This window comes from Onychostruthus taczanowskii, unplaced genomic scaffold (assembly GCF_017590055.1).
Source record: "Onychostruthus taczanowskii isolate IOZ18803 unplaced genomic scaffold, ASM1759005v1 scaffold37, whole genome shotgun sequence".
Lineage (NCBI taxonomy): Eukaryota > Metazoa > Chordata > Aves > Passeriformes > Passeridae > Onychostruthus > Onychostruthus taczanowskii.
The window spans coordinates 5,974,209-5,997,017 of record NW_024501126.1 but is presented as its reverse complement, the minus strand read 5'-3'; the positions used below and the strand labels follow the sequence as shown (position 1 = coordinate 5,997,017).

At 39.5% G+C, this 22,809-nt stretch overlaps 1 protein-coding gene across 2 annotated transcripts in view; it reads left to right on the top strand.

Moving 5' to 3' along the window:
* SEMA5A (semaphorin 5A) overlaps positions 1 to 22,809 on the top strand; it is a 318,052-nt gene that overhangs the window by 18,985 nt on the left and 276,258 nt on the right. The window lies entirely within an intron of this gene.

Sequence of the window (22,809 nt, the reverse complement as noted above, 5' to 3'; positions counted from 1 at the left end):
GATAGATAGCATTGCAACTACTTCAGGTGAGGAAATGAGTGAAAATAATTAAATGCAGCTTTTAAGTAGTCTTATGTATCGAAGAGCATTCTCCATGAGGAGTAATAATATCCTGTCAACTAAGAAATGAAGAAAGGGTAAAGAGAAGATAATTTAAATTAAAAAGCAAAGAAATCTTTTAATAGACCAGAAAGTAGGACACAAAGCTTAAAAGCTAAAAAGGAAGCATACTGTAAAAATGTTAACTCTTTTTTAATACATTATTAAGTCAATATATTTCTCTTATATTTCACTTTGTATTTGGAATTAAAGCTACACACAGATCTTGCCGGAAATATGTGATTATTTTAAATTAGAACCTTGTAAGTTTCTTTGCATATTAAGTACAACTGGGGAGTTAGTAAATTGATATATGAGAATGATAGAAATAAGGTAAAAAGTAACCTGGGTGATTACAGTTGTTGCATACTGACTTTGACACTCTGGGTACTGTAAGTTCTCCCACGTTTTGGAGTACATGTGAAAATTTGGAGTGGTGACAAAAGTCTGCTTTCTAATGCTGTATAATAATATCAGTTGGAGCAAGCTTTTGACCTTCTTGATATGGATTATGCCTGTTTGGAGGATGACATGGCTGGAACCTTCTCCCCACCTCCCCCCCAAATTACGTGTTGAAAAAGAAAATAAAATGCTGCCCCTGTTTGCTCAGCTTTGTTTCTTTTTGTCACTTTTGTGTGCTTTTCATCTCATAGATTGTCCCTCTTCTATAAATTTACCAGACAGTAACATCTTCTACATAGAAGTCCTGTGCCATGAGACACTGAGAGCTTAAAATGCTCATCAGATATATGTATGTGAACTGTATTATTTGTCCTGGTCTGGAATCTGTCTTTATTATTATACTTTTTGAATGCTGAATGTGTCGTACTGCCAAAGGACAATAATTCTCCCTGCCATCTGTTGCATTTTGTTCAATTTAAGCAGGTTTTACCAAGTTCCTATCAGGCTGCGGTGCTGTGGCTTTGTGTAGATTAAGTACTAAAAATTGTGTGAGAAGGATAAAAGAAAGGTTGAGAGGAGTGGTTCAGGAAGTAGCAGGGTGTTAGGAGATGGGTTTGGAGTGAGTTCAGAGTGAAGAGGCTGCGTGGGAAACGGATGTCTGTTGTTCTCAGACATAGGGTGCGGAAGGCTGGTATCAATTTGTTGGGAGGAATGTGATGAAAAATGAGACTCTGATAACTGTTTGAAGGTTTGAAAGCAATCTTTGATGTATTGTGAAATACGTGTCCAGTGACATTTTCTGAAACCAACGATGGCAATGCTGTCAGCTCCACTTTAGATGAGGTCTTGTAATTTTTTAATGTTGCTACTCTGCGAATAACAGAAAGTAACACTTCTGCTAAGCAATAGAAGTGTTAAGGCTGTGGGGTGCACAGGGAAGGTGCTTGATGGTGCTGTGAAGTGGCACCTGAGGCTGTGGTGTGGCACAGGAAGCCATCTCACAGCCACTGCTGCAGCCAGCTCTCGGGGGCCAGGACCCGTGTGGGACTTCACGCGGAGCAGTGGTGTTAGCACCACAAGTAGCTCTGGGCACCGTCCTGTTGCATCAGCTCAAAAAGAACTGAAGTGGTCATCAGGCCATGGCCACAGTGGGTACTCCCTCCGGCACTCCTCGGGCAGAGGTTTGCCTTCAGCTTTGCTGAAGTGCCTGGCTTCTCCCTGTGGTTTCTGAGGTAGTTGCCTCGGCCTCTGGCACTTTGTGTGCAGAGCACAAAGGTAGCCATACACTCACAGATATTGTGAACTCAAATTTACTGCCAGAACAGTGAATTCCAATTTTTATGGGGCACCTGACATTTAAATAAAGAAACAAAATACCTCAGCCTTGATAATTCACCTTGCTGCATTCATACTCATCATTTTGGTTGTACAAGTGAGGGAAAGAAAACTTGCCCTGACATGAAGTGCCAAGCTCAGCTGGACATCAAACTGCAGCAGGTGTTCTCAAGGGATGAAGGACCTGCAATTTGCAGGAAGCCTACTTGGGAGGAGTAGAGGACTGTCTGCTTTTGAAGAGCAAATTTGCCACTCTTGCTGAAACTTTTGTCTGGTGACTGTAGTTGCTATTGGCCTCTTTGAAACATACAGAAACTTGCTTGCTGTGCCATGGTGATTAGAAAATATTGATTTCGTTAAGTGCAAAAATCTGTAATGAAAGTTCCTAATGAAAGGTTGACCGTTTTCTGCTGCTGTTGATTTCTAAACTTTTTTTTTTGCAAATGTAATTGCTGCTATGATTACAGAATACCAAATTGAGTTTGGGGACATATGCAATATTCTTTTACCACTAGTCTAGTCAAATAATTTTTAATGAGACAAAGAGCTCATTGAACACCAAAATTGGTTTGTTTACTTCAGTAGCTTAACTGCATTAAAATCAAAGGGCTTTCATGGGCAGGGGGTAATCTGTGTCATTGCTGGACACCATTAATCACTCCCTCGACGGAGTGCAACACTTTTGAAAAGTGACTTGTAGATGATTGAATAACTTTACTCTCTACACCATTAATGGCTCCCAGCAGGCTGCTAGTGTGCAATCACAAACATCTGTGCATTTGAAAGTTTCCACTTCCCCAAACAGAGACATATTTTACAAAGAAAAAAAGAAGAGGGAAGAAAGAGGAGAATTTGTTTTTGTGTGACTGGCTTTTGGAAAAAGGGCTAGCGGAAAATGTTCATGCTTTAACTCTTGGATGTTATAGTGTCATCTGAGTTTACCTTGATATCTTTATGCTCTTAATGGCATTAGAAGAATTTTTTTGTTTTAATTTGTTTTTGTTGTTTTAACTCCATAGGATCTTTCTGACATTTGATATCTAGTAGTGAAAGAAAATGTATCCTGCTTGTCTAGTAACTCATGGATGTTTTTGTTTTAACTGTGTTTCAAGTAAATGTAGCCACTTATCCCTAGACCCTGCAGAGTGTGCATTACTTATTCAAAGCTGAGTTCTCTTTTGGAAACCAGCTTAACAGAACAGAGACCAAAAATCCTCCTGGCAGTCTGCTACTTCTAAAGTGGTCTTTTAGACAAGCATTTAATTATTCAGGAAAAGAGTGCTGGACACTGGCTGTGTTTCCTCTCTACACAGTGTCACTGTGGTACCTCACCACACCTGACCCAGGTGGGCGCTGCATAGGTGTTGTGACCATCCCAGAATCACTGAGTGAAGGTTGCTTGGGACTGGAACAGATTGTCCGGTCAACCACCCATGTTCACGCTGTATTTGTTTTCATTTAGCCTCTTCTAGCACATTTTGCAGACTATCTCAGCTTTTTACTTTTGAGGACTTCCAGTACTTGTTCTACATATCTCGTAGAGTATTATTCCAAGACTAACATATTAAAAGCATGAGATTGATCATGCTGTTTCACAGTTCACTTTTCACTGTTCTTGCAGTGAAAAGGCCTCACCTAAGAAGACTTGATAGGTAGGGTAGAAAAAAAAAGTATAACCCAAAGGAAATAAGAAGAAGGAAGGATGCCTCCTTTATCGGTCAAAGATAATTGGTTCTGTACTGAAGACACGTTTTAAGTTATCTATGGGTAAGGATATGACAGGATTAATCAGTTTCATGAAGCAGTGAAAATTTACTATGTAATTGAAAGGTGAAAGGTTTGCATCCCTTAATCAGATTGGTACTGGGATAAGATAAAGATAGCCTTGAGTTAGAAGTCTAACAATTAATAATGAAAAGGAAAGTGAGATGAATTGTGTGTGTTCCCTCACGGCTATGCAGAATGGGACTCCTAGGTAAGTGTCTGTTACCCCAGAGCATGTTATAACCAAAAGCTGATGTATAGTGGGAGAAGAGGGCACCTGAAGCTTCTGTTAAGTACCTCTTTGACAAAGCTGACTATGATTTTAGAAGACTGGGTACCTTTGCCTATTCCAGCATTGCTACTACGAGTGAGAAATGTTAGATGGATCCAGAGTTCCCACTTTGCTGTCAGGTGGGGAGGCAGATTTTTTGTGCTGTCTCAAATAACTTGTTCAGCTACTTAGATGAGGCACCCTAATGGGTCTTGTGTCCCTGAAAATTCTTCCTATCAGATTTTTTTTTATTTTTCTGTGAGTTTCTAATCTGTTTAACTTCTGTGGCCTATGGTTTAAATGTACTCATCACTGGTGTCCTGGACTGAGCACCCAAGGGATGAGGTCCAATTCTGAGCAGAAGATAAAGAGTTTTGAACCTCCTGAATGTATTCTGGCTTGTCATCTGAACTGGTAATTCCTACTGATGGTAAGAAAATGCTAGAAAAAAAGCATGGTTGACAGAGTGATCATACTGAGCATTTTTTTTTGCCCACTACACTCATATATTTTCTTTGTACATGTGTTGCATTACCTGTTTCTATTTTTTTTACTTTCAGAAAATTACTTGATTGTTAAAAGCAAATCCACAGTAAGACAGAACTATCCCATGGACAAATACTTTCCTGCAGAATTCCTGTAGCCACAGGAATTTAAGCAGCTCCAGTAGTAGTGAAGTGGCACGGATTGGTCACAAAACTTTGCCAAAAGGGGATTTTGTTTGGCCTTATGTCTGGCCATACTGGTGGTCCCGATCTTGTTAAATGCTTTCCACTACCCAAATTATTTTATATGTATATATCTATAATGTACAAGAGAGGGGCTTTGTGTGTCAAGACCAGGAAAATGAGTTTTAATCCTATCAAGGCGGAATCAATAAGAGGAGGATCATTAGCTACTGGCACTTGTCCTGGAACATAAACTACAACTGCTATTAAAAGAATGTGGCTGGAGATTAAACCTGTCTTTAGCATGAGCATCCAATAGAACATCATGAGGAGAGCACATAAATCACAGTAAAGTTTTAAAATCCTTTTCCTTTATAAATTGAAGGAAATGAAGAAATCTTGTTTGTTCTGTGTGATTTTTTCTCCCCTCCCACCTTCCCTAGTGCTTGTAGGTAGTGTTGGATTATTCAGCTACAAATAGTTTGTTGTAAATTTATTCCTAATATTCTGACTTTCATTTATTCTTTTTTTGTTTTCATTGTTAGTGACTGAAATTTGGTTACTTGACTGCTCTTTGTATTCTCTGCTGCAGCTGTCAGTGCTGGTGCCCAATTCAGCTGATGGATTTAGCGATACAAAGCTGGGCTCCCATCACCAGTGCGTTCTGTAGGCAGTGGGCAAACGGTGATGTCCAGGAACCGTGATGAGCTGGGGCTGGATCTGTGCAGATGCTGGTAGGCACTGGCTGTGGATGCCATGTTCACTCTTCACTTGTGAGGTGCTGGTTTATGCTAGCTCTGAGCTTGTCTAGTGACATTTTTCATTAGCAGCTTCTGAGCAGCCATGCTCTCAACGGGCTGAGGAGGTCTCCCTGTGCCAGCCCCAGTGCTCTGGCTGTGCCTCCTGCGATGTCTCCATACAAGTGAGACCCTGTGGCTTAGCTGCAGGAAACCTCTGGGATTGTGGCAGAAATGGGAGACTGCAGTGAGTGAAATGTGCTCTACAAGGTTCTACAAGTCCTCTAATTTGGAGCTTGTATGTTTACAGACCATGATAACTGAAGCTAAACAAAGCCAAGCAGCCTTTAAATGATGTAATAAAAACAAACAAGCATGTACATCTCTTTTCCTAGGCACCTTCATTATGGCAATGGCTTGGAAGTGAGGCTGTAACTAATCCTCTAAAGTTATTTATATCTTGCTTTCTCATCTACATTATGGAGTCCCACCCTCTGTCTTGCTTGCAGCAAAGTTGATTTGGGTTTTATTCCCCTGTCTTCTGATCTGGTAATAAAAAGTACAATCATATGTTGTGCTGTTGACTAAGTTTCTTCTGCATCTATCTTTGTTGACATCGAGCATTAATAACAAAATTATTTCTCCTGTTTTTGTAGAGAATTGTCAAACTGAAAACTGAACTGTGTGGGAGCATGGGGAAAAATAGCATGTGTGAGCAAAACCAAGCCTATATATTAAAAAAAAAAAATCCAAAACTTATTAGTAATTAACGAATTATTAATCAATCTGAAATACATATAGAAGGAGGTTTTGTATTTTGTGACAGTATGTTTATAGTGTTCTGAACCCTCTGTCTTTGGTTATTGTCTGGCTTAGGGGTGGCAGCAAAAGCTGTTTGCAGTCTTATGTTTGGCATAGAAGTGGCCTACGGACTGTAAACAAACAGGTTTTATGTATCACTGCTGAATTCCACACTACACTGTTACTTTTAAAACAGTAGGTTTGTGTTGATACATGAGTCAGCTTCTGGTAAAGCAAGGGCCTGGAAGAAAGATTTTTTTTTTTTTTTTCTGAAAACAGTACTTGTAAAGGACTGACTGAGGAGTAAGGTACTAGTTAGGGCTTTTAAAAAATAATGAGTTAGTAAGAGTTGCCTTTTAATAAGATATGATCAACTGTGTAAGAAACATTTGCAATATAGCTCTGAAGTGTATATGTTCCTAAATCATTACTGATTATTTTATGCTTTTCATCCTCAGATGTGAAGTTTGAGTATAAATATCTGTATTTAATACTCATCATTAAAGTAAAGTGTGTGTTTGGTCAATAAATTAAGGAATTATGAAAGGAATTTTGGATGGTCTGAGTTCACATGTCATATAAAGACAACATTATCAATTTTGTATGAAAAAAATTAATCTTTTTGTCTACCAGAGGAAAAAGAGTAACTTCTAATCAAAACTACAATGGAATAGCAATAAGAAATAAATTGGGAAGACTTATTTTGCTGTGGGTCAATTATGTCACATTAAAAGATTACAACTTCCCTATGTGTATTAATGTAATACAATGCTGGGATTGTCACCAGTGTTCACTTCATCCTTACTGACACCAGTTTTTCTTGGAAACTGTTCAATAATAACAGAATCAGAAACTGTCCTGAGCTGGAAGGGACCCACAGGCATCCTCAAGTCCAACTCCTAATAATAATGGTATCCTGTTTTTGGGTTTTTTTTCTCTTTTTTCTCTCTCTCTCTCTTTTTTTTTTTTTAATCACAAAGATTATTCAACAGGGAACAGTTAAATTGTTCTGGAACCTAAATACTCTGGTACAGAAAATTTAGTACTTTCCATGTCGTGGTAAGTGCAGGGAGGTCCTTCTCACAGTGTGGATAATTGTCCAGGGATGTCTGGGCTGGCTGCAGTGTGAGCCAGTGATGTAGAGTGATGTGCACTTGTAATGCAAAGTGTTCTGCAGATCAGCCCAGTGCTGCAGTCACCATGGGTTGTGCAGCAAAGGAGCTGGGAGCCCTTTTCCAGTGGCAGCTGGAGTCCTGCCTCTTGGCCTTGTGCATGGAGATGTCAGTGAGAGTTTCCTGGCACAGAAGTTTCTTTCTGCCAACACTTGAAGCACTTTTTGTTTTCAGTCATGTAAACAGTGTGAGAGCTACAGAACAAGGTCAACTGTGGTATAAAAATGGGAAAAGGGATTATTATTTTCTGCTTTGCTAAAGAACAGGTGGTGGAAGTGACACACCTAGCTGGTGTGCTAGTCAGAATTGGGCTGTTATCTGGTTTGCACTAGAAACTGTGAATGATACTGGTGAAATAAGTGAATAGAAGAAACAGGCATCAAAGCTAACTACTTTCCCATATCTTAAGTCAGAAATTAAAAACTGACTTTTTTTTGTTTTTGTTTTTGTTTTTTTAGCTTGCAAGCATAATTACAGCTTGACTAATACCCTTATAGAAAGCAGATTTTTGGTGTTGGGTTACTTATTCCGGAAGATAGGCTTCCAGAACAAAAACAGCATGCTCAGGCATTTAAAAAAGTTTGGTTTTTTTTTTTTTTTTGGTTGTTGTGGTTTTTTTTTGTTTGTTTGGTTTTTTTTGTGTTTTTTTGTTTTTTTGTTTTGTTTAAGAATATACAATAATGATTTCTTAGCTTCAAGACTTTAGGATAAAAACAGATAAAACAGTGAGTTGAAAAAGTCTATTCTGTCCTGGCCAATGGGTTATTGTCTGCTGTATATATTTAGCTGTATGCAAACAAAGATATGAAGATAAACCTTCCCCTTTTCTCCCCCAAAAAACATTGAAGGGTGCTGTTCTTCATTTCTGAGTGGGCTAGAAAAAAGAGTATTGCTCAGCTTCAAGCCTTGGTTGTCATCTCTTTTAGCATTTGTGGAAATACTCTCCAGCTTCCATAAACAGACCTGTGAAGTCTGTGAGATGAAGACTGTTTTTTAACAAATGTAGTCCTGGCATTGGTTTGTGTACTTACTAAGTAACATTTTGAGTATAAATTCTTTGTTTGCAAAGTGCAGAACATAATTTGTTGCTAAACAAATTATAAGCTAATGTAGGCTCTTTTCTTTTTTTGCAACAAGTAATTTATGATGATCTTTATTTTTTTATCAAATACCATCTGTGTTCTTTATTATAATAGTGTAGTTTTAGCAATTAGCACTACATTGCTAGTGCTGTACCCCACATATGTTAATAATTTCTTTCCTAGTGGGCATTGATCTTTTGTTCCATGCTGTTAGTTCTGAAATCTGGAACTCTGTTGCTTACCTCTAAATTACTGATCCTTGAGCCATGAAGTATGTTTCAGGTTGTTTTGATATTACATAGATTAAGTTTAGAAAACTTTAAACTCCACAATGCTGTGTGTGTTGATTTATTTATTATTTAAATACAACACATCTTACCTGAGGTAGTGCAGTTTTTTCCAAATGCAGAGAACATTTGCAGTGCCTCCTGCACTGTCTGGGAGTTACTGCTCCTTGGATAATTACTGTGGATTCATTCACTGTAATCCTTATGCAACTAACTTCTGGATGAATTGCTGTGTTTTATAGTCAGACCTCTGCAGGAGCAGGACATTATCTTATTTCCTCATCCCCACTTCTGTAACACTGAAGATGATGGCTAGCTTAGGGCACTTCCAAAACATGGAAATACCATTTCCGTGTTGTTTGACTCGGCTGCGTTGAATGCATCCTGGTATTAAACAACAAAACAAAACAGCTTCATATGATCAGAAGCACAGAGGTATGGCTTTTTTCTTGGTGTCCTGTCATGCCTCTTGTTATCATGTTCTGAATGTGCCCACACAACACTTAAAGGCAGAAGGAAGCTTGTTCTGTTTATGGTTCAAGCTGCCTGGCAGAGAGCCAGCTCCCATCTGAAGGCTGTGCAAACTTTTCAGTTCATTGCAGTGTCAGACTTAAGTTAACACAATTCTGCTGTGTCTACAAGTCTTATTTTTTCCCCTGGGTTTGTTGGGCAGCTTGGAGCTCCTGAGGTATGACCTTTTCTTCAGTACATGACATAACTGTACTCTTTATCACATATGCCTTTTTTTTTCTTTGGCAAGTGATGAATTGAGATTCTGCTTAGAAACTTTAAGGCCCTTCACTTTTTCTGCTCTACCTACATGGCCAAACCCATTTGCTGTTTGGAACTTTTAACAACAGTTAATGGTTTTGGCTTTTTTTTTAATGTGTTCAGTAGCTCTGTTACTGCAGCACTTGAAAAATGGGGTATGGAAGAAAACCAAAGTAAAGAATTTGCAATTTAGAAAATTTGTAGCTAGCTTTAAAATTGGAAAATCTAACCCAGAGGTTTTATATTTGTGTCATGACTGTTTATTTCACATTCCACCTTGCGAGCTAGGCACCCAGAAAACAAGGGAGGTGCCTGTGGGAAGTTATGTGTGTGACTTGCTAATCACAGTGGAGTAAAGGAGTAGTACTGCCCCCAAACTTTGGCTGGAAACCTCAACTCCATTGTTCTCTTCTCTATAACCCTCAGTGTTACTAAAGTGAGAACCTTCCTGTAAATGGCTTCTCCCTCCTCCGGCCTCTCCAGCTATAAATAAGTGTGTAATGAAAGTGCAGGACCGAACGTGAGAGATGTTGGAAAAGGAGAGAGCATCAAAAATAGTCTGGGGAGTAAAATTGTGAAACTCAAGCAGCTTCCAGCACTGGCTGATGAGCTTGTGCATGTAGTACAACCAAGTCCAAGCATCAAGTGACAGACCAGTAGTGGCTGAAAAACAGGGAGTGGAAGCAGGAATTTGAAGTACCTGCTGTTAGCTTGAGCCCTGCAAGGGCCATCATTCAAATATAGTTTTCTGCTCTACAAGAAAATTTTGGTCTGTGGACTGGCTGCACTCTTTCCATATTTATCAGGAAGGACCACTAGTTGCAGGAATTGAGTTGGTGGCTGGCCACCTAATTCCTTTGACCCTTCAACTGGGATAGCAAAAAAACCAAGTCACATTTTGCTTACTTTTTCTTACCTGTCTTTAAAGCAGTCTTGATATTCTTGAGACTACGAACAGAATTAATTTTCGTGATCAACACTAACTTTTTGCTGGTTTCAGAAGCTTGAAAATTATCTTTATCAGAAACTGGAGGCTGATCCTTTTCAAGGAAGGCATGATGAAGTCATGAGGGTCCAGGCATTAATCAGATCTGCTTGCTGTCAAGCAGGTTCTGTGTTCCCTGGTAATCGGAAACCTTGGCCACTGCTTTGTCTTTCTGCAAGGCTAGCTATGCTTTTACGACTAGAGAAGAGAGAAACTAGTTTTTTCTTTTCTCAAGGTAGTCTAGATAGCTCTGGTGCTTTCTACACATCTGTTAGCTGGGGCTGAAAGTCGTTCATTAATTAGCAATGTTCTCTGCAGCAAGGAAATATGATCCCAGATGTAAGATTAAAGTATGACCTGTTCCTTTTTAGCGCCAGATCTATATTTCAGTATTTGTAGTAATTTGTTCGAAGAGCTTGGCCTGGACACCAATTAAAATGCATTTTTTTAACACTTGCTCCAAAATCTTATAACAGTTTATTTTTTAAAATGTGCAAGGCTGTGATTTACAGCCTCTGCTCTCCAGCTCTGTTGGCCCTGTCAAGACCTACAGCTTCTTCAGCATATGGGTGGGTTGGCAGGTGTGATAGCAGTGCCTGGACTGTGTCTTTTGATTCCACAACAGTTTCTTGACAATCAAAGGTGGTATTGACCCTGAGTTTCATTATCAAAAAGTTTTTTTTTTTGTGTGTGTGTGTGTGTTGGTTCAATTTTAACACTTTTAACTTTAGATTCTGAAAGGTATGGTGTTGTTGTTGTTACTTATTTTAAGGAAATTTACTTGAGAGGGTGTTAAGTAGCCATTCTTTTAATTGGTTGCCTATTTTTAGTTTCTCTTTTGTTGTTGTGGTTGGAGGAATAGAATTTATATGTGTGCAGCATCAGCCTTTTCCTTGTCTTTGTTTCCTGTGTGCATAAGAACTCAGGGGAGTTGCAGATTTAGTGGTTTGTTCTGCCTAGTTGAAAAGTCTGATGTTAACCATGAGAGTTATACATATAACCTCTTGCCTGCTCTCCACATCAAGGAAGAAGATAAGCTATGGATTTTGGTTCTTTCGCTTCAACTGGGGATGGATTAGAGGACATGGAAATCGAAGATTACCTTGTTCTTCACTATTGTTTTTCTCTGACTTGTCTTTATGATTGTTTCTAACCCATGTGTGTGGAAATACCAAGACCAAGTCTTCAGTGATCTTGACTTTGCAGCTGTTCTATGACCGAAGTTTAAAAGTTTTTGATTCAAACTTCTTTAAAAATTCTTGTGAGTGAAGGAGGTATTAATAATATCTTTCAGAATTTGATATTTGGTTTTGTAGCTTAATGAGCTGTAATGAGTGTTGCCATCTCTTGCAGAATTTAGTATGTCTCTTTTATTGGAGATTATGGAATTTTATGGTTGGGGAAGAGGAAGCTGCAGGGGAGTACATTTCATTTTTTCTGCCACCAAGTCAGAGGACCTCATTTCCCAGACACAGGGCTCTATTACCATTCTTCACCTCATGTTTTTTATAATTGCACGGCTACCACCTCAGTTTGATTTGGAAGACTTCACCAGAAATTGGCAGTTACAGGAGGGATGCTCCTTCCTGTCTGTCTGCTGAGGGCTTGTCCTCACGTGTACCTCTGGCATATCGTTTGCCAGGTTTGATGCTGGATTGGAAAGGGCCTTGCTACTGCGACCTGGATGTGCCCTGTCTGTCTGTGGCATTTCAAATTTCTATTTCCTTTCCAAAGCACCCAGTCACTGGCAGATTTTGATCAAAAATCAATCTGAATTCCTTTTCAAGACACGTAGCTTACATTTATGCAGCCTTTAGTCTCCTCTCTAAACCTTACAAAAAGCTTAAAAATGTGGGAATTTCCTTAGATGATGATGATATTATTAATTATTACTATTATTATTAGTTTTTGGTCCTCTGTTGTACTAAATTTCAAGCACTGCAAAGAGTAAAGGACAATATAGATGTGACAGAAAATGCATGGGATAGAATCAGACAAAATATATGCTGCTGACGATTGTGTGACTGCTAGATGAAAACAAAGGAAAATGTGAGAAGAAGTGTAGGTAAATAAGGATTGTTTTATAAAACACTGACAGGAACCTAACTTATCAGGATGGAAAATCATACATAACTTTAGAGAATGTTTCAAGGAGTTTTTTGGAGTATCTGCAGAATGAACACAAATATGTATTCTGTGCCAGAGGAATGTTTTTCTGGTGCCGGGTAATATTTTTGTTGTCCTGATTTTTTTTTTTAATCTTTCTAATCTAAATGAGATTTTAAAATGACACAAAACCCTCTTGACTACATTGTTTTCAATATTTTTTTTTCTAATTCTGTCTGTTGACATCCCTATCTTGTGTTCTGAAACTCTGATGTTATCTAGTCATGTGTCATTGAACTAAACAACATATTTAGGCTTACTGTAAGATTTAGGATTAAAGGAGACATTTACCAGATGCCAGTTTTCCAGTGTTACAGGTGACTCTTATATTTATGAAACTGTTATTTTCTTCACTTCTGTGTCTCTCTTCTCTGCAATAAATTGTATAAATCCCACCTTTATTACATCTTTTTTTCCTTCCTTTTTAATCCAGCATGTCTGCTGTGCACATCAAGAGAAAGGCATCGTGTGTTTGTGTGAAAAGTGTGTGATTATCACTGATGAAATCTGTTATTCAGGCCACCCTTACATGAGTTATTGGAGGATATTATAAGAAACTAATTTGCTGCTCTGTGAATCAGCTTTGGGATAGGCCAGAACACAGCCACTGAATTTCAGGACTGTTTGCTAAGGGGACTCAGGGGTGGAGGTTGGGAGTTATTATATAGTCCTAAGTGGTAGAGTTAGAAGGAACCTTTAAAGATCTTCTAGTCCAATCCCACTGCTGTGGACAGGAGCATCGTCCACTAGACCAGCTTGCTCAAACCAATCCAGCCTGACCTTTATAACTTCCAGTGATGGAGCACCCAGAACTTCTCTGTGCAGCCTGTTCCAGTGTTTCACTGCCCTCATGACAACAAATTTGTACTTTATGTCTAGTCTAAATCTTTCAATTTAAAAACATTGCCTCCTGCCCTGTCACAGAGATCTTGGCAAGAAGTCTCTAGCTGTCTTTATTTCAGCCCTCTTATGTACTGAAATGCCAAAATTTTGGGTTCCAGTGCAGATTCTGTATGGAATTTGCTGTCTGGGTCATCGATTATTCTTTTGTTTGTTGCCAAAACAGCCCTGTAAATATATTATTTTCTTCGACTTATCCCCACTTTTGTATTGTTTCTGCTCCCCTCGCCATCCTGTCTTGCCTCTGCAGGCTTTCTGTGCATGTCTGCTTTGTGCTGTTCAGTCCTGACCTGGCCTCCTGAAGCCTTGCTGTCCTGTCTCCTCATAGTCCTTCCTTCCCTTCTGTTCCAGTTAATTCTAAATTCATTACCCTTGATATTCTGATTTTTATTCTTTTTTTTTTTTTTCCTTTCAGTAATGCAATGTCCTTAAGTTGTTTTTTACAGGCCAACCTTTGCATTTCTTTTCTGTGTGACTTCTGGTTTCTCATAAAAATTGTTTTCTTCCTCCTTCCCTTCCTTTTGTCTCAGTCTAATGGACTAGCAGATCTGATTACATTGTTCCCTCCCTCTATGATGCTTTTCTTCCTGAGCCTTATGAGGCTGTGATGGTCTCTTCAACCAGCCGAAAGAATCTGAGTTTTAAATGAACCCATCTTGTGGGGATATGTATTTCTCTGCTTAAGGCTTTATTTTTTTTTTTTCAAGAGCTACTGCCTCAACTAAACCATTTTGGTCCCTCTGCATAGCTTCCTATCCCTCTTCTCTTCTTCCTCTTTCCCCAAGCAGCTTCTTTCTCTCCTTGGGTGCCTCAAGAGAGAGTCGCTGCTAATGCAGGAAAGCCCCTGCCTCCCATTCTCAGTCCTTTCTTGTTCTCATCCCTGGTGCAGCTGGATCCACGGGCTGACTTCATTGGTTATGGCCTGAGGGAGTGTGCTCTGCAACGTCCGCATGTCAGCGAGCTGGCCAACTGTTGTTGTGGAAAGATGTGATTTATAATAGATATATTTGTCTCATAGCATTTGACTTCAGCCTGAAGAGAGAGCCGAGTGGAGAAAGGATAGACCTGGAATATAACGTGCAGCTGTTCTCCAAACGTACTGTGTTTATGACCCAGGATAATTCAGCTAAAACGATCTGGAAACCTTCAGTGATAAAATGCGTCATTTGATGGTTATACTTCTTTTTTTCTGAAGCAGCAGTAAGCTTGCACTCTTTCACTTTCAGATAGGTGAACCAGCTGGAGCTTGGAGTCTTGGAAGGGCTGGTTTGTATGAACAAAAGATCTCAGTAAATTTGGACAGGCTAAATTTGCTCCAAGAGCTGGGCTCTACACCTGGTGGATGACAACTTTTCCAAAGGAGCTAGAGTATGACTGGAAAAAACTTCATTCCACCCTGTCAAGTAATAGTGTTGTACTGACAGGGGGAAAAGAAAAATCAGCATGATAGATACCACTCAAGATCACTCTGGACATTTTTGTTTTCACCAGCATATGATGAGGGATCAGCTCATAGTGCAAGAACTGGAATGTGGCCAGGACCATGGAGATGGCTAGACAAGTTACTTATGTGCCTGGGACACTTGGACTGAGCCTGATGTTTCTTTTTTTTCCACCACTCTGTAACCTCTACAGAGCAGAACTGACATGCTTCTTATTAATAGTGCACTGTAACAGTGGTATGTAAAGGAGGTAAATAACATTTATTCTCCCATCCCTTAACACACATATTCAATACAAAATGCCAAAATATGTGACAATAAATGGTGTAAAGTTTCTGTGAAGAATGCTAATAGGTTTTCTGTGTTCTCACTTCCACTTGAAAGTTACTTCTAATACTCCAAACAGACAGCGCTGTACAGGACAGTAATTTTCTGTGTGTTTACTAGAAAACTTCAGTACAGTATCTGTTTATAACCTCTCTGTCAGCTTCAATCAGAGGTGCTGAATTTTAACCCTAGAACACTTTGACTAATGTGGAAGATTATGATCTCTGGCCTGTGCTCCAGAACAGAGGGGAAATTTAAACAGTGGACTTGTAAAAATATTGTGTCAGTCAATATTTGTCTTTACACAAATATACTGAGGTTGGAAAGTGTTGTAGGTGTTCAGCTCTAGCAGGTGTCTAGTAATTATGTGGCAGTAGATTTTGCTTTTCCTTTTCCAGCTTGGCTCAAGATGCTGTCTACTGAGATTACCTGTGTGCTTACTGCCACTAGCAGGGCAGTTCTAGTTCTGGCTGTGTGCTGGGTCTTCCTCTACTGAAGGTGACCTGATTCACCCCAAAATGAGAACAGTTTCCTCTTGCTCAGAGGAGTGAACTGGCTTGCAAAGCATCCCAGTGAGCTCCAAGGAGTGGACAAAGAAGGGTGAGGGTGGAGTGAATCCATCTACTTACTCTACAGCAGTACACTCTGCTTAGCTCAGCCTCCTTGGTTGACCTAGCAAATTTAGGTGGAATTGGGAGCAGCAGTAGGAAGATGCTGGGTGCCCCATCCTTCCCCTGTTGCCAGAGGCAATGGTGTCTCTCAGAAAATAGTCGGGAGTAGTCTTCATAATGGTACAGTGTGAGCAAGACCCTGTATTTGCCATGACCTTGGTCCAGGCAGTGACTGAACTGTTCAGTCTGCAGTTGCCGTAGGAGGCTGCAGTTCAGGTGGGTGCAAACAGAACCTGATCGTGTGAGGTGTCAGACAGCCCTAATAGTTGGCAGGGCCATCCCATCAGATCCAGCAGCTCTGCTGGTGCACAGTGCAGGCAGGAAGGAGTTGGGCCTTGGGGAAATGGAGGGAGCAGTGAGGAGAGGAAAGGATAGAGAGAAACGTGGCAGGGAAAGAAGTAAAAACAAATGGTGAAAAAAAAATGGAGTAGAAAAAAAGCTCTTGCATGGGTTTTATGTTGCCTTATGATTTTGTAAAGGACAATGTAGTAAAAAAAATTATAAGAAAAGGTAATTACTCAGATTCCCAGAACTCTGGTCTGATTGCCCTGCACTGCAGTCCTTGACAGATTCTCCTTTATATTTCATTGAATATGTTTTGAATGGTCAACTGTAGATTTGGTTTTGGTGTGAGGGTCACACTGTCTGTGACAGCTGACCTGAGCACTTCCATTGTTGCTCCTCCAGCCCAACCTTAGGTAGGAGACAATACTAAAGTTATGCCTGGCCTTTTTGCTTGCTTGGTCTGTGGGCCACCATGGGAGCTGGGCACTTGGGATTGGTTATGTTTCTTCTTCTGGGATTGGTTTGTTCATCCACTGGCTGTAGCAAGGAACAAAGAGAAGGGTGGATATTTTTAAACATGGTAGAAGAGGATGCGTGGTGAGAAGATTTGTTTTGTACCAGTCTGACCTGAACAAAGATTTGAGGTCCAGCAGCTGGCTTTGGGGGAGGCATTTTTCATGGAAGTTTTCTGAGAGGGCTTGCACCTAGATTACTGTACTAGTCCCTGGGTGCTGAGCTGAAGCAAACCTCTTACTACAGTTTTAACTTGCATTTTTAATCACAGACCTTGAATCAGAGACACTGGATTCCTCACCAATAAAACCAAACAAAAAGCATGCTGGTTTTCTACCAATGGATGTTCATGCCATGAGATCAGACTAGAAATAGAATGAAGTGAAGCAACCCAAAATGTATATGGTATACTTGTGGACATTGTGGTTTTATTGAAGAGGAAAAGTTTTAATACAGAAAAATAGCCTCTGTATATGTCTTGTTCACTAATTTTCAGTGGCTTGATGTCCTTATTTCAAGTGTATGTGGCTATAGTGACAGGTGGTGAAACCTATACTGGGGAACAGCCTGTGGAAGAAGGGCTGGTGGTAGAGGAGGTCCATTTCTGTGTGAAATGCCAATTCCAAGTGGATCCACAGATTTCTACAGACTGAACTGGGTGCCACGTGATAACTCTGCCAGACAGCAGGAGTGTTGCCATGTTAGTGTGTGTTTATACCAGCATTCCAGTTTTGACTTTGTTATTTATCATTTGACTGGATTGCTATAATTATTACTCACTCTTAGGCCAATAGCTATTGCACCAGATGGTGAAAGCGATCATGCTATGACTCTGCTTTGCCTTGTTCAAGAGTTCTCAGCATCCAACTGTGCCTGCAGAAAAATGTAATCCACTTACTACTGAGAATTTCTGAAGATTTGACTGCTTTATTGAGGTAGTTTGATAAGAATAAAGTTGCAAAAAATCTAACTAGATTTTTTTAATCTGCATGTGCTATGCCATATGAATTTAGTAGTTTGCATAGTACACACAGTGCATCCAAGCTTGATCTGTAGATGCATTGTGGAAACTCATGTCAGCTATTCTGAGCGTGTGCACGCTCACACAAGATCTGGCCTGAAGAAATTTCGTTCCTGCTGTGGAAATGGATGAATTGCAAAAAAGTTAATTTGATTCCAGTGCCTGGGAATATTCGTTGGTACTGTGTAATCAGCTTGTGCAGATACAGTGTTGGTGGCTTCTATTCAATCACGTACTACTAGACAAAAATGTTGGAACAAGTGATAATTGTGTTCCAATGGTAATAAAATTACAAGTGGTACTGATGATGCTTTCATGTAATAAGGTACAATTTGTGTATTAGTTTAAGCCTCATGCCAACCTATAGCTGTCTGATTTTAGGTCCATTTTTAATAGATTGGTGTGTGTAGTAGGTTGGTTAGGAGTGCACATATGTGGCATTTGTGCTCTGCAAAATCTTCTAATAGGAATGGGGTCAAGGTGTGACTGAATTCTCTGTCAAAGGTTAGAGGTGTCTCTTAACAAAACCAGGCTGTATCCCATAGTTAGATCCCCATAATTTGAAATAACCAGCTAGGGAGTATACACCATGTATTTAGACAAGCTAAATATTTTGGATGTATTTCACAGGATTAATCTATTTGTGTGAAAATTAAACTTCATATTTTTTATTCTTTGTTGAAGTACATGAAAATTCATTATCAAATTTAAGTCTACCAACTTGGTTGTGGTAGGAGGAGCTTTGCGGACAATATGTTATTTAGAGCTGTCACATTAAGAGCTGCAGGGAGGCTGGCCTGGATTATAAGTTTGTGCATGAGGACTCTGCTAGGTTTTCCCTTAACTAGCAAGAAGGGTGTGATGAAGCTTTGGGTGCCAGCATCTTATGAGAACAGAGCTCATTGTAGGTTTTGGAGGGAGATGCTGGAGATGTCCCCTTAGCAGCGGGGTTGATGTAAAAGGAAGAATGGGGTGAAGAAGGTCACTTGCATACAGCAGCATGAGCAGATGTCAGAAGAGAGTCTGTCACTGTATTTACATGAGCACGGCTTTTGCCAAAGTGGTTATGCCCCCTGCTATCTGTATGTGTTGTTTTTTTTTGAAAAACTGGGGAGAAGAAATTACATTGCTGTCAGTTGTACTCTGAAACCACGATTCCCTTTTCAGACTGTTTTCAGAGCTGCTTTAAACAGTATTTAAAGGTAAAAGTGGTTAAGGTTTCTATTAAAAAAACAAATTTCTCTGCTTAATTTAATAAAATTCAAGCAGATATGCATTTGGACCAGTAAAATATTAGATTGAATTTTTATATCTGTGCTGAGTGTGTCTGAAGGGCAGACGTGGGAACAGAATACTGTCACTAAGCTCTGCCTTCAAGGACTATAGTTGCACATTTTGGAGCTGTCTCTAGGCCACCATTGCAATCAATATTTACTGTAATCACAAATGAAATGAAGGAGTCTTAAAGTGGTGGGTGCATTTAATAAGATGTTATAATAACATAGCCATGAATTGAGGATCAATCAAAACTTTTTAAACTGGTGCTGAATTGATTTAGTGATTTGCATTTGGCTTAGTACTGTATGACTGTTGACAATAATTTATTAAAAAAATTGCATTGCAATTTCCTCTTAATTGCACATGGTACGCTTCAGGGTGGCAGGGAAGATATTGAAATATGAGTAACAGATGTGATGTTTGCCAATGGAGCATTACATCCTGTATATCTTCCTCATCCTGTTATTTATTTATCTTTTAGAAAGAGAAAATCCACTTCTTCCTATGAAGTATCTGTTTTGTTTTTTTTTTTTTTTTTTTTTCCAGAGGGCTGAACTAGTCATCATTTCTCATAAATCAGTAAGTGGAAAACAGCCAAGTACAGCAGTTACGTACCATAACATTATTATTAGTGTAGGGTTATTAAGTCTCAATTTGGCCTTCAGAATTTTAGATGTGCACCACTGTTTGGGATCTGAGCTAAAGATGCCTGGAGAGAATTAAAACTTCTGCATTCACGTCCATGAACTCTCTAAGAAATCCTTTATAGCTGTATTCTGCTACATGTGCTCTGTTCCTGATGTGGCCAGGTAAAGTTGCTCTTGTCCTAGGGTAACTCTAGGGAGAATTCTGTTTTCAAGGACACTGTTGTTATATTGACCAGCTTTGACAAGCTGTGCATATCTATATGTTCTGTGACCTGTTGCTGCTGACACTCTTGCTCTTCCTTCTCAGTGCAGACACTGTCTCTCTTTTGTGCCATGGGGTGGCACAGCACCTGAAGGAAGCCACAATTCCTGGGGTTTTTTTCAAAAGCAGATACAGTTTTGGAGATCTGGTGATGGAAGGTACTAACCATGCTTCCCAGGCACTTCTCTTGCAGCCTCTTACCCTTTCCCTCGAGGAGAGTGATGTCTTGGTTAAAGACTTGAAAGAAATTCTTTAACTCACTGTTAATTCAACTTGCAATTTATCTTAGAAGAAGAATCCATGTCTTTGCCTAAAAAACTTGACAAACTTGAGATTTTCAAAAGTTCTTTCTCCCCCTTATTTAAGAAAAAGGAGAAAAAACCCCAACCCCCAGCATGCCTCCAAACCAACCATTAATAATTATTGATTATTGCCGGTTACTGTTGTCTGTGCATTCACTTTGCTCAAATGTCAGAAAGCTTGAAAGAAAACTGTTTAATAAAACTTTGATATGAGAGAAAATTACTTTGCTGAAAGCATAGAAACTTCTTAGCTATTTTGGTTTTGGTTTCCTCTTAGTTTTCTCTGTAGATCTACTGAGAAGTAAAATGCCCGCTAAGACAGAGAGCTAGTAGTGTTGTGATGAAATAATATCCATCCTTTAAAGTCTTTTTCATATTCTAATATGAGTTGTCTTTACTACCTCTGCTGATACTTAGAACTGTAGCCCAGTGTCTTCAGCTGGTGAGAACCTGGTTTTCCTATTTTGTGAAAAGTAATCTGAGTCTGTTGCAGTTCATCTTCACGGTCCATGTAACTTCTTGCTAAGAACACATATTTTAAATACTTTTAGTAGTTTCTGTTAGCTATTCCTGTGTTTCCATGGAAACAAAATGGAGCTTTTGAAATAGTATTTTTCATGGAAGAATGCTGCAGTTTTGTGCTCTTTTCTGTTAATAATTCTGATTAATTCCTGTTAATTTCTATGACATCATATGAGTTTTCTGATTTATTTCCTCACAAGTTGTACCATTCAAATTATCATAACACAATTTTGTTACTACTCCTTAATGGCTTTATAGGACCACACAATACATACTGCATGAAGTAAAGGTCGACCAGCAGGTACTAGGAAAATGGCATTATGTAATAGATGTCAGGAAAACCTTCCCCAAAAAGATAGTTGCTACTCCTGCAAATGAAAAATAACAAGGTGCTACTTTTCCATTGCAGTGATCGTCCGTATAATCCTGCATGAGCTGCGTAGGAACACTGTGCTGAGATGAATATCCTGTCTTAGAATAGTCTTAATGTAATCACAAATTTATTATTGGAGAATCCTTCTCACCTGTTGCAGACTGAATTAGTGTGATAGTTGCCTGTGTTGAGCAGATATGTAGGAATGGAATGAAGTACTTCCACTCACGAACTTGGCGAGTTTTAGGGCAGCTCAGGCTTGGTGCCTGGGTATCCATGTTGCTGATGTCATTGCTTGATGGGATGCATCATAAATGATAGGGCAAATTGATATTTAATATCACCTTTATCTACCTGCATGACCTCTGTGTAGCATAGGAGTGATTTAGTTGTGCAGAAAGATGGAAAAATGTGCTGTGTTACCACTAGATTTTTGCTAGGAACAGCCTTTAGAGCATTAAAATGGAACCTGGAAACCTGGAAACTGGCTATCTTTGGTTTGTAGTACGGCTTTTCTGTATTGATACAGAGTATAATACAGAGTTTAACATCCCAGGCAAGGCTGTGGAGTCTCCATCCTTGGAATTACTCAAAACACTGTCATGGCCCAGCTTAAAGCTTAAACAGGGTTTTGGATCAGATGACCTCTAGAGGTCCCTACCAACCTCAGCCTCTCAGTGATTCTCTGATATTTTTGCCAATGTAGTTGCCTCTTGAATGAAAGGAGAAGGTGGCTGTAGTGGTAAGGTACTCCTAATGTGGACCTGACCTGTAATAATTTTGTGCATGATTTGCTATACTGTGCCTTTTTTGTCTGAGTACCATTGCAGTAACTGCTTTGTCCCGTCAAGAATTTGGGCACAGAATGAGGGCACTATATATTAAGCTGCATTTTGCTTGTCTGTGCATTCTCTGGTCTGAAATTTAACAGACCTTCTTGTTCTGACATCTGCAGTTTTTGTGACACCGACATCCAAGAGAGCTTAAAAACTGAAAAATATAAAAGCTCCTATATAAATACTGAGGAATTTTTATACTGTGTTGTACTTTTGCTGGTGAAAAAAAGTATTTCTGGAAATTGTTTCTGGCAGGTGTGTGGCAAGAGAAATCCATTAATGTGAAAACCAGTAGGATTTGTATGTAGCTGATAACAGCATTCCAAAACCAAGATTGCTAGCTTCTGGTAAAATAAAATACAGAAATACCTGTTTACCACTTTCCATTTTGGCAAATGGACAAATTTGACTTCATTTAAGTGAAGTGCTTCTCAACCCTACCCTCCTGCTTTGATAAACTTTAGTAGTTGAGCCTTGCCAAGATGAACTTCTGTAGTGTTCTTAAGGTCCTTAGTAAAGTTGTTCCTAAATTGACCAGCTTTTTTTTGGAAATGAACAATGAAAATAAAGTTGGATAGGTAGTAGTTAGATGAGACCTTAAAACAGAGTTTATTGTAGGAGCAAACTGTCCTTGACAGTCTAGCTGCTTTTCTCATAAAAAACTTCTGCAGACTTTTCTGGGTGTGGACAGTGACAAGTTGTGAATCTTTGATGTTTGTGGCCTTGATGCCTGACTGGGTGAAATGTTGTCTGGAAGAGTAATGAGAGGAGCTACAGTTCTCCTACCCAGATCCTGACCCCTCTTCAGCCTGCCAGCGGGGGGACTCGCCACATCCTCAAGTTGTATCCGACTGGTAAACAACTCCAGGGTAGATGGCAGAGAGGTTCAA